We start from the raw sequence: 13680 nt of genomic DNA, 5'->3' as shown, positions 1-13680 counted from the left end.
CAACAAAGTATCACTAATATAAAATTATATATTATATATAAAAAAATCGATAATATAATAATCCTAACTTCCTCATTTTACCTTCACATGTTTTTTTTGTGTATGGGTACGCTATTAATCACTGAATGAAACATCATGATTTAATTATAGATGTGTGTTTAAAGTTTTGAATAGGCCACCCCCACCAGGCAGGTGGCCACGGGATCACGTCATTTGTCTCTTACAACTATTTGGTCGAATTATTGATTGCATAATGAAGTAGTATATCTTTCATATATGGTTTATGATCTAGACATATAGTGATAGTTCATCACAGCCTAACCGTGAGTATATATCTGAATGGATAGTCGTACCATTTGCCACAATACAACTACTTGAGTTAAAGTATGGTTTTGATTTATACCATAGATATGAATCATTGTGGTTTAAGAGTTGAAATATGTTTGATATAAATGGTCGAATTTTTTCTATTTAAAATTTCATAAATTTCTAAGTTATATCAAATTTATTCGAGTCAAACAACGTATAAAGATTATTTTATTAATTATATTATTTAAAAAAATTATGTACAAAATAAAACTATAAATTTTGTGTGCATAACACATGTCATAGGCAAGTGAAATATAAATAACAAATTTGGCAACTTGTATAGAAATATAGAAAAAAATGTATGTGTGACTATTCCAGAAATACCCATTGATATCTGGTATTTTTATCAACATTTTTTAAATTTTATTACTATCAACAGTTGAAATCTTGCTTCTACGTGTATATATATTTATTTAAAAAAAATCATTACATTAAATAAAGACCTATACATAGGTGAGAATTCCACCTCTAAATTTTACTAATTTTCAAATTATCAAATTTTAGTTATTTTATTTTATATTATATTTTATTCATATCCGTATTTTCGTTTTGCTCTTTAATTTCACAACTGTATATCTATTTTTTTTTCTTTAGTTACTTATTATTGTTGAATTTTGACCACATAAGTTTAACCTACATAGTTTTCAAATTTGTCTTTTTTTTTTAAGAAAAAGTTTTACATCAGTATATTAATATATTTTTTAAAAATTTTAAAGTTCATGTATTGATATTTGAAAATGTAAAATTTAAGGTTCTATTCAGTAATACTATAATAATTTTGTTTTATTATTTTTTTATTTTTAAAAATTAATTCTATTTCGTTCTCATTTCTTAACATGATTTACATACTTGAGTACAATGATTGAATTTGTAACCAAATTTCAAATCCAAAAACAAGTTTTTAAATTTTTTTTTTTTAATTTTCAAAATTTTGACTTGATTTTTTAAACTATTGGTAAAAAGTAGATAACAAAAAAATAAATTTGAGAGTAAAAGTAGTGTTTATAGATTTAATTTTAAAAACCAATAACTCAAAAGCTATGGCCTTATTTGGTAACCATTTAACTTTTTGTTTTTATTTTTGAAAATTAAGTCTATATCATCCACATTTCTTATAATAATTTGCATCTTGTTTAAAATACAATGATTGAATTTTTAGCCAAATTCAAAAAATAAAAACAACTTTTTGAAAGCTATTTTTTTTGTTCGCAAAATTTGGCTTGTTTTTTAAATAATCAATGAAAAGTAAATAACGAAGGAAGAAATTTGAAGATAGAAATAATGTCTATAGATTTAGTTTTTAAAAAATAAAATGGTTATGAGATGAGGCATAAGTCATTACCAAACTCGCCTAAAATATATAGGAAGATAATACACAAAAATAAATAAATAAATATATAAAATCAAATGTATAGGAACAGGAAAAAAAGGTCTTTAACTTAGTTAATTTTAATTATATGCTTACCGAAATTATTTTGAAAAGATATTAGGTTTAAAAAAAATTTAATTCCTATTTTAGTTCCTAAACTTTGAATATTGTTTTCTTTTGATCCCAAATTTTTAAAAACATTCATTTTAATTCTCGGACTCTTAAAAAAGTGTTTCCTTTAGTCAATGACCAAAATCTTGAATGAAAAATAACTTTCAAGTTATCTCATACAAAATCAGTTTACCATCTTATTTAATATTGAAACAATAGATATTTTAGTGTGATTAACTTATTTTGTAGCTTAATCATCCAAAAATATAATTTATTTGATAATTTTGTTAAGTTAACAAAATTTTATTAGTATGGACTAAAGTAAGTAGTTTTTTAATTTAAGGACTAAAAAACATATTTTTAAAAATTTAAAGACTAAAATAGGATCATAAAGATGAAAATAAAATTTAAACTTTAAAAAAAACAAGAAAACAAAAATGGAAAATCTACCTTTTCACACACACACAGTGTGTGTGTATATAGTTGCCGCAAAGAAACTGGTAAAAGAAGATGCAAAAAAGGAATGAAAATTGCATAAACAATTTTCCTAATCAGAACTTATCTTCCGTTGTAAATCGAAATCCCTAACTTCTTCCTCTTCATTATCAATTCCTAATGTCTTCTCTTGAAACCGCTTCCCCCTTCCGCTTCACTTTCCGCCGGTACGACGTCGACGGCGACGATCACATCCGAATAATGTTCTGGAGGGATCAGATAGGTGAAAGTAGGCGCGGTGTAGTGGCGGAGGAGACGGTGACTTCGGAAGAAGCTCAGGCGAGGAGAACGGCGGCGGAGACGGCGATTGAGAGGTTGAAGAGGGAGAAATTCGATGGGTTTGGCGGAGAAGAATTGGGAGATTGCTCATTGCTGTGTTTGTTGTGAAGAACTGAAGGAAGGGGAGAAGGAATAATTCTTGTCCTTTGTGCAGAAGGAAAATAGAATAAGATAATTCTGATTGGTCTAGAGATTGTGACACGTTGATATATTATTTTATTTTTATTGTTTGATGAAAAATTATTCAAAAAAAATATATTTTTATTCTAAGTTAAGTTTTGAAGAATAGATGCATTTGCTCTTTGTTATCTAATTTTGGAAAACATGTTTAAAAGATCCCTTCTACTAATAAAATTATTAAATTTAATCATTAAGTTGACTAAATACCGATGTGGTAAGATGACTAAAAATATATATTTAATTTTTTTTTCTCTTCTCACTTCTTTCTCCCTTCTCCATCTTCACTCTCAATCCCTCCTCCTCCCTTTTTGTCATCTCTCTCTCTCTCTTTTTTTTTTTTTTTTTTTTTTTTTTTCATTTTTCATTCAAATGTAACTTTCCCTGGCAAATACAAACTTAATGTGTCATTTGAAATTATAAAAGTATTTTGTATACTTATATATTTCGTGTCACAAATAGCTAAAATACACGGGTATTTATACACATAAAATTACCCAAAGATAGGTATGTAAAATCTGTAAGATCTTTAACAACCTCCTAAAATAAGCCTACAAATATGTAACCACCCATTAACCTTATAACTATTAACATCCCCTCAAACTTAAGGTGGTAAAGTAGAGACCAACTTGAGTTTGCAAGATAACTTATCAAAGCGTGCAGGAGAGAGTGCTTTAATGAAGATGTCAACCAGTTGCTCAGTCGTAGATATGGCTTGAAAGCGTAAGGTGGAGCTTTGAAGATGATGATGAACAAAGTGACAGTCAATCGATATGCTTCGTCCATTCATGAAAAACATCATTATGAGCAATCTAAATAGCACTACGATTGTCACAATGAAGAATAGTGGCAGAGGCCTGGGGAGCTCCCATGTCAGTCAGGAGCCAATCAAGCCACAAGACTTCGGAAGTAGCATCAGTAAGTACCCGATATTCTAACTCTGTGCTAGACCGAGAAACAACAATTTGTATCTTACTTCGCCAGGAGATGAGAGAATCACCCAAATAAAAATAGTAATTTATGGTGGACCGTCGATCAATAGGATTACCAGCCCAGTCAGCATCAATATAGCCGAAGAAAACCAAGGAAGACTGAGAAGAGAACTGAAGACCATGTCCCAAAGTGCCTTTAACATACTGCAGAATACAAAGAACAATAGTGCGAGGAGTATACATGAATTGACTGACCACATGGACTGCATAGGTAATGTCTGTACGTGTCACAGTTAAGTAGATGAGAATGCCAACAAATTTCCGATATAGAGTGGGATCCTCGAGAGGAACACCATCAAAAGAGGTCGAGCGAACATTGGAGTCCAATGGTGTTGGTGCAATGATAGCATCAGTGATACCAGAATGCACCAAAAGATCAGATGCATATTTCGCCTGAGATAAATAATACCCATCAGAACATGATGAGATCTGAAGACCAAAGAAGTAATTGAGAAGGCCCAAATCTTTCATCTCAAAGCGTTCTCCTAGATAGCGTTGTAAATCAGATATAGCATGAGGATCATCGCCAGTGAAAATCATGTCATCCACATATAAAAGTAGAAGAACAGCTCCATACGGAGTGTTATGAGCAAAGAAAGTTGAGACATGAGCACTGGAGACAAACCCAAGTTGGGTGACAGTGGCATAAAGGTTGTAAATCAGGCATGGGGTACTTGTTTTAACCCATACAAAGCACGCCAAAGAAGACATACTTTATGAGATGGAGAAGAAATAGCAGGCAATGGCTCCATATAAACTTCTTCAGATAGAGTGCCATTAAGGAAAACATTCTTGACATCCATTTAAAGAAAAGGCCACTATTTAGCAGCGGCTATGACCAATAAACTTCGAACAGATGTCATTCGGGAACCGGGAGCAAAAGTTTCCTCATAGTCGATACCATACTTATAAGAATACCCTTTGGCTATAAATAAGCCTTATACCGTTCAACTAACCCATCGAAATGAATGTTGATCTTATAAATCCACCTACACTTGATAGGCTTCTTGCTAGGAGGTAACTCAACAAAATCCCAGGTATACATCTTCTCCAAAGCCTGAAGTTTCTCATTCATCACTTGCTATCAAAGAGGGTCAGTACAGGCTTTCTGATAAGAAGAAAATTCAACCAAAGACATGATAGGTTTCCTGATAAGAAGAAGATTCAACCAAAGACATGACAGTAGAAAAATAGTGGTAGTCTTTGAGATGATGAGGAGTTTCTCTTACCTGAGTGGATTGGCAAACAGGTAGAGGTTCTAATTCCGCATCGGCGACAGATGGCAGATCTAGAAGTGTATTGGTGGAAGAAGATGAATCAAGCTCAAGGACAGGCAGAGGGGAAAAGTCAGGCAAAGAAACACAAGTAGGGAAGAGATCAGTAGAGGGATCTGAAGGAACTCTAAATCTAGAGAACCAGTGAGCGAAAGCAGATCGTTCCAAACCCTATTGTGAAAGAACATAAACATTTACAATCAAACGGAAACAATTATGCATTAAGTGATAAATTACAGCATGCTTTGAAAATAAATACAAGGGATCGAGTAGAATACCTTTGAAGAACCTTTTATTCACGTATTTCCCTCGATCAAACTCAAACGCGTTGAACAGCACAAACGCAACGAGAAAACTCAGCAAATAGCATGAACTGGAAAAACTTCGATCACCAGCGAGTATAACTCAATCCTTGACCCTCGAACAGAACTCGACACCACCACTCGGTTACCTTGGTATTCTCGGTGTGAGAATTCAGGAGTTGTGGGCTATGTATGGATTTGGATAGAGGGATGAAGGAATACATGATGCATGAACAATTGCACAACCTAAGGTGGGTTTCAAAACTATATGTCAAATATTTTTCCATATAAACACCATACATCTCATGTATAATAAAAAAAAAAATGTTGATGAACTAGGAAGAATTGCCTCAAAATCCAAAAACCAAAAGCTAAGTATTACAAAAACAAGGAGTCTCCGATTTAAACAGGCGAACCGGGTCTTGAATCATCTAATCGAAGTCCGTGTGTCTCTACGGATCGTGCACCAAACACCCCGGGATCATCTACACGAAAGAACAAATGCTTTGCTCAATCGTTTACCTACGCTTCCAGAGCTAAATGATCGTTTAGCAACGATCGTGTACCTTTTACTATGCGATGAAGCACGAGGTATGCGATCGTGCANTAATCTTCCCATCTTGCACCGTACCAACTGTCTGACCCGTTCGCGTATCCTAAACCTAACAACCATGAGGGAAAAAGAAAACAATAAGTCCAAGGTCAAACAACTGACCAACAGAGGCAAGATTAAAGGTCAGATTGGGGACATGGTAAGTATCGGAGAGGGTTATAATTGGTGTATCAACAATATAGATTTGAGAAATGATCATATGGTTACCATCAGTAGAGCGAACGGGAGGAAGATGTTTGACAGGGGTAGAGGAAGAAAATAGAGCAATGTTGGAAGTCATATGATTGCAACAAGCTGAATCAAAGAGCCAAGATGTACTTGGTGTGACAGCAAAAACATGTTCATTAGAAGATAACACTTGTTTGAGTAAATCTTGAAGGTCACTGACCTAGAGACTCAAAGGGGAGGAAGACGTCACATCAGCAGACGTCGCAATAGCAACAACAGATGGAATGCTAGACTTGGTAGAACTCTTTGACTTAGTACTATAACTGGGGGGCAAGACAGTCTGGTAGGACAACTGTCCTAAATGTGACCACGCTTATGGAAATACCTACACTATATGATAGGGCAATTAGCAAACTTATGACCATGCGATTTTTCAGTTTTTGCACAAAGATGACTCAACGAAAAAGCGTGAATGAGTGGTTGCAAGAGCAACCTCCGATGATAGAGACGAGACCAGCCCAAACCTTTTTTTTTTTTTCTCAAAGAGGATTTCTTGAATTGCAGCATCAAGAGATGGAAAGGGATTGCGATACAATAAGGAAGCACAAATAGATTCATATTTTAGCCAAAGCCCCATAAGAACCTTGATGAGTCGTAGATGATCTAGACTAATTTTGGCTTGATCTAACGGAGTCCAAATGAGCTGAAGAATAGCCAGATACTTATTCACAGATTGCTCAGCCTCCTGATTGGTGCTGACTAGGGTAGAGTGCGANTGATCGTGTAGTCAGTAACTATGCGATGAGCATGCTAACTACACGATCGTTTAGCGTGCGCATTTTTCTAAACGGTAAGCATCATATGCTCCCACTACGTTCGTCTACCTCCAGCGTCTACGCAATTAGGCAACCAACGCTACATGATAGAGTAAATGATTTACCCCATCGTTTTGCAAATACTACACAATCGTATAGAAAAATCTACACGATCGTTTAGTTAAATCCCAACGATCATTTACCTAAGGCTACACGACACGACCAACTCTTAGTCTTCTTCTTCGCTGAGAACCACATCTCCATGCTTTGAAACTTCATCACGAACGACTCGATTAACTCAAACACTTTAAATTACAAACTCGATAGCATATTAATTTCGTCCAAAAACACAGGGGCCCTTACAAATTAACACTTTGTAATTTAAAGGAAAACTTTAAAAGAGGAAATTAAACCAGTAAACATTCATCAATAGCATCCACAAACACATTTAACAATTAAATGCAATGCAGAAAACCCACCACGGCTGCAAAGAAGTTTAAAAAAGAAGTGAAATTTGGAATATCATAACAACCTGGCTCTAATACTAATTAAAGGAAATCGGACATGAGGATTTCCATGAGCAGCGGAAGGATCGTTCCAAATTTCAATCGTATATGAACTTTAACAATTACAATCAAGAAACGGAAACATACGATCGTGCATAACGCGAAATTACAACATGCTTTACTAAGATCAAGGGAAAAACAAACATAACTTTGAAGACTCATCTTCAAGATCCCTCGATCACAAATTCTTGATCAAATAGCAACACAGCAGTCACGAACGCTCGAATAATTCGACCGCAACACAGCACGATCAATAAAAAACTCGAACATCGCGATCTCTAAGATCACGAACACAACGTTATATACAAAGTGGCCACTCTCACCCATACTAATCAAAGAACCACCCTCAAAGGAAGGAGTTCCCAAAACACTCAAGATTGAGGTCATGTCATCTATGTTCGTTTAGGTGAGATGTAAGTCTTCAGTATTAACAACGTTATATACAGAGACGAATCATCTCGTGGTCTGGTCTTATACAAACTCTTTGTATAGGACACCCTCGCTCGCATGTCTCCACATGAATGGTTAAGATCTACCATTTGTAATAGTTCACAACACTTGCAAACCTCTACAAAGCGGGTTGTATCTGTAGGTCACTAGGATCAGGTATCCACCTTAATCCTTATACTACAGACCTATTTAGGATATCACTTAAGACATGATTGACTTGTATATCTCATGTACATGCTTAAGTTTACATACAATAACCATGAAACTTTGTTTATTGCATATGAGTAAATGTCATAATGAAATAACTCTTATTTTATTCATAACAATGTGTATATATTACAAACTACAAGATTTCGGGAGAATTAGGACACAAGTCCCAAACATTTTCGCTCTATGTGCTTGTCGCGCTTATGACTCTGAGGCTCACAAGAATTCACCACAACACCACTGTTATCACAATAAAGGGTGATGGGCCAGGACATTTCTGGAACAACTTTCAGATCAGTCAGGAACTTCCTGAGCCAATCGGTCNGCGACTGATAATAGTGAGCTAGACCAATGGTTTGGAATCGTGTAGATAGAAAATTCCACAGTTCTTTAGCTGTGTTGAATGCATCCAATTGGGTATGAATGGCTGGAATGGAAGTGTTACCCCAACCAGGTGATGATCTGGTGATTTTTGCTATCCCAATCCTCTAATCTCTCAATAAACTTGCTATCTTCTTCAGTGGCACTTTGGACAGGTTGAGTGACATGCCCAGTAACAATCCATCATTACTTGCATCCAATCAAGAAACTCTTCATTTGATAGGCCTAAGTGATGTAGCTGGTGTCGTCTAACACAGTGCTAATAGGACGGAAAATATCAATTTTTCCATTAGAACAGAAATTGAATGGGGACAAACAGATTCACAAGAAAATATGGCTCACTCATCGACTCGGCTCGACACTAAGTTGACCGACTCGGTTTGCTAGAAATATGACTTTGCTTGACTCAAAATATGACTATGGCTCGACTCGACTTAGATTATGGCTTGACTCGGCTCAAAATATGGCTCAACTCGTAGGAGTATGAATCAACTCGGCTCAAAATATGCTTGATTCAACATATTGTTGGCTTTTTGGCCCTTAACCTCAAATTAATTAATGTTTTGATGATAATAAACGTGCTTTTATTTATTGTAAATTTGAGTATTTTTGAAGTATCTATTGCATAGCACTCAGAACAATGATTGCAACACAATTTGAATCGCCCAAATCAGAACTCAAACGAAAAAGATATAAGCAAAACAAGCTTAATAGAAAAATCTCGATCTAATGACATGACAGAAGTTTTCTCATCAAACTGGACCAATTAAAAGGTACCACTTGGAGCAATGGAGTAGTAACACATGGTATGTTTTTGATCTTTGGATTGGTTTTAAAAAGAAAATAAATTTAATATTATTTTATGTTTGTGTCTAACGGGTAGTTTTGGACACATGGTGGGTTTTTTACTTTTGTTGTATTTTTTTTTTAAAAAAAGAAAATGAATTTTTTAAAAAAATTAATATTATATTTTGTTTGCGTCTAACGACTAGTTTAGTTTAAAATCTTCACCATTGATTTTTTTTTTTCCAAAATCCAATGGTCTAAATTAAATGTGGTTTTCAACAATTTTTCTTCTCTATTTAAACACATCTTCTTCTCCAAATCATGACAACAAGTTTTATTTTCTTAATACTCCATAACTCATTAAGCCACCATTGTTGCTTTTCTCCAAACTTCAATTTTCTTATTTTCATCTTCTTCTTGAGAGAGATATTTTATGTAGTGAGGATTGATTTATTGAGTGCTAAATTTCTAAATTTACTATTCAAGAGAGTTTTTCTCATACTGTCCTTTATTTCTAAATTCATTGTAAGGTTTGTTCTTGGTCTCTAAAAAAATGTGCTTATAACGGTTTGATCCTCAATCGTGGAAAGGATCGGGTTTGTTCTTATGTCCGAAAAAAAGAACGTTGTACCGGTTCAACTCTAAATCATGGAAAGAGTCAAGTTCGTAGTGACATACCTAAGAGGAGCTTGGGAAATGGATGTAGGTCTGTTTTGCCGAACTACTATAAAATTCTCGATGTCAATTTCTCTATCCTTCTCTTATTTAATTTTGCAACTAATTGGTTACTATATTTTATTGCTTGAAATTAATTGCAATTTTTTTTTTGGAATTAATTGTTCATATTGGATTAATTTCATTGGTTGTTCTTAAATTTCTACATCCATGATCAATCTTGTTATGAGAACAGATTTGGGTACTTTAAAGTTGTATTATTAACTTCTTGTTCAATTCAAAGTGAAATTATTTCCATGAGTTTATTGTTTAAATTACTTATTACTTAAAATTGTATTCATTTTTTTAATTGGATAAAGCATTATCTCTTGAAAATAAATCTTCGATACATACCACTAGGGTTGTCATACCGATTCTACACATATGGCTCGGCTCAGCTCAGAGAGGTGTTAGCTCAGCTAGGACGTGTTGCTCGTTAGCTTTTCCCTTTNACCCCTTATGGAACTTTCTGGATGATGAAGCAATATTTGCCTCACCAACCTTCTTCTCCTTACTTTTTAGCAAGGATTGGAAAGTCTGCAACTCATTGAGTAGAGTTGTAAGGTTATAGTCAATACTGTTTAGAACAGTGTTGCTAACAAAATGGAGGAAGCTTTCTATAATGACTCCAGAATGATCCTAACTTAGCTGGCCTCATCGATGCCAGAACCGTTCATCTCCGCCACATTAAAGTGGACCATAATGTTCAAAACATGTTCACGAACAGATGTACCCTCCTTCATTTTGGTGTTGAAGATGAACTTAAGAGCGTCATGCCTGAGCTGTGCGGACAGTTGTCCGAACATTCCCTTCAAGGACTCCATGATCTCACGTGCAGTGACCATGGGCTCATGCTTCTTTTCCAAAACGTTGTTAAGGCTGGCCAAGATATACGTCCGGGCCTTTTCGTTCGTCCGTGTCCATTTCTCGTACACCTCTCGAACATTCGAGCGGCGTTGAGAGGTGGAATAAGAGGACACTTCTCCATAAGGACGAACCTCAGGTCATCGATGATAAGTATCGTGTTTATCGTGTTTTTTTGCAACTAGCATAGTTTTCGCCAGTTAGTTTGTCAGCGGCTAAAAGAGCAAGAGTTGCGGTAGCCATATTTAAAAAGTTGCTGAAAAATGAACAAACTAAAATCAACTTGACGCCAATTTTAGTCTACTTGCATTACCACTTTTAACACCAATTTTAGTTTTAGCAAAATAGTTCTATTGTACCTTAAGTGACATCTATTTTGCAATGATGCCCTAGTGAGGTAGGACAAAAGTCACCGTTAGAGTGATCAAGTGCCCCTTCACTGGGATAAGACAATCTCAACCATTAGAAATAAACAACTCTTTGTAACTAAATCTAACAGTCACCATTATTCAATGTCCATAATTTGTTAACATCCTTAACAATTCCGTGTAAGTGTAACCTCTCATTTTAGTCACTAGAGTCCCGCCCTAATGCGCCCACCATAGGGAAAAAGCAGATTAGGACAAGAGACTAAAGCAACCTTATCCATTTCTGGAGACCAGATAAAGAGTTGTGTAAATACAACCATCCTTTAGGGGGAAACTTCTAGGGTGCCTCAAGGCGATGCACGAAAACGTTATCCAACCTAATGAGAGAGACCGTGGGATATGTTGTCAACGTCCCACTCCCACTTACTATGAACATTCTCTCCATTCACCTTGGTATTGACCTACCCAAACACCATCCTATAGGGAACACTCCCACTCACGGTGTGAACTTTTAGGGAGAAACGTGTAGAGGTTTAAGTGAAGTATCATATACCCCAAGTACCTCCCACTGAATGTTCTACCTAGGGATTCATTAACTTAGTAAATCTGGCTACTAATTTTAACTAAGTGGGTGTTTAATTTTCTAATGAACAACTCTTATTTTTTATAATTAAACAAGTTTGATTCAAGTCTTATTAAACACTTTAACAGACTATTATCAAAATTGCATGCATGAAACAAATCTATCTAATTCACCTTTTTAGGTAGGCTCCCAGGTAGGGGTGTTTCGTTTCTGTCAGGTTAAATACCCAAGCCTAGCCAGAACCTGCCTTATACAAAAGGTCCCTTAAGATAGATTTGGTACGTATTTAATCTTTTATTAGTCAATTTAATCTTATTAAACCTAATTAAAAGATTAAACTGAGGTTTCTAATCTCATTAGAACTGTGATTTTAGGTCTATCTCAATCAAATTTTAAAACTCTTTTAAAACATGATTAAAGCCTAAGTTTGCATGCATGTCTTTCTTATTGATTTTAATTCTAATTTCATTAGTTATAACCCTTATAAAAAATGAAACAACTAAAATCAACCAGATTACTAAGCTAGACATCCACAAGGCNTTGTATTATTAACTTCTTGTTCAATTCAAAGTGAAATTATTTCCATGAGTTTATTGTTTAAATTACTCATTACTTAAAATTATATTCATTTATTTAATTGGGTTCATATTAATAAAAAGTTTTAATAAACCCTATTCACCCCCCTAGGGTTGTCATACCGATTCTACACATATGGCTCGGCTCAGCTCAGAGAGGTGTTAGCTCAGCTAGGACGTGTTGCTCGTTAGCTTTTCCCTTTTCCTCAGATCCAAAGCATATGATTTTCCTTAGATCTGATCTAAACTTGGGCTAATGTGACTCGAACAGATGCAACAGAGGCAGATTTATTCCAGATCTGAAGCGGAGGCAGGCAGAAAAGCATTCAAGCAGTGCAATGATTGATTTAAAGGAAATCAGACATGAGGATTTCCATGAGCAGTGGAAGGATCATTCCAAATTCCATTCGAAATTGAACAACAACAATTACAGTACAACAACGGAAACCAACAATTACAGCATGCTTTAAGAGAGGGTCAAGGGATAAAGTATGCATACCTTTGAAGAACCATTCTTCAAAACTCCCTCGATAAATCTCCAATCGTCCAAGAACAGCAACTCAGCCCTAGAACACAACGACCAGAACAACAACACGAACACAACGATCACGAACCCAACAAACGACCTCCAGAACCTCAAAAACAATCTAATTGAGTGAGGACGCTACCACAAGGTTACTTTGGTATTCTCGGTATGAGAATCCAGGAGTTATGGGCTCTTTATGATTTTGATTAGAGGAAGAGACTAGAGGAACAACAATCGTGTAGACAATTGAGCAAGTGGGAGATGACACAGTCTATCATATAGACGATGAGCTCAATCGTGTAGAAGATGGCAGCCTATCGTATAGACAATGCCACTTGATCGTTTAGCTACGACCAGTTGATGAACTATCGTATAGATAATGTCCACGATCGTTTAGTCTTTCTAATGCTACCGCTTAGTGAAACAATTTCGCTTGATAACTTTATCGTGAGTACTTTCCAAATTGAGTAACTCTATCAAATAAGGAAAACCTTTTTCCTTTTATTTCACGGTTACCATAAAACCACCAATAACCTCCCACTTAATTGGTTATTAGAGAAAAAGAGATAATTATCAAATAATTAATATTATTATAAATAAATATGATAATCAACTTACCATATTATATTTATAACCTATAGTAATATTTCATCTCATGAAACATATAAACCATAGTTCTTTTTCTATTTTATGGTA

At 35.0% G+C, this 13680-nt stretch overlaps 1 pseudogene; it reads right to left on the bottom strand.

The window, feature by feature from the left end:
• Nucleotides 1-3564: 3564 nt before the first annotated feature.
• Nucleotides 3565-13680, bottom strand: part of LOC120090340 — a 19942-nt pseudogene continuing 9826 nt past the window's right edge.

Source organism: Benincasa hispida, chromosome 11 (assembly GCF_009727055.1).
Source record: "Benincasa hispida cultivar B227 chromosome 11, ASM972705v1, whole genome shotgun sequence".
Classification (NCBI taxonomy): domain Eukaryota; kingdom Viridiplantae; phylum Streptophyta; class Magnoliopsida; order Cucurbitales; family Cucurbitaceae; genus Benincasa; species Benincasa hispida.
This window is presented reverse-complemented; position numbering and strand designations above follow the sequence as displayed.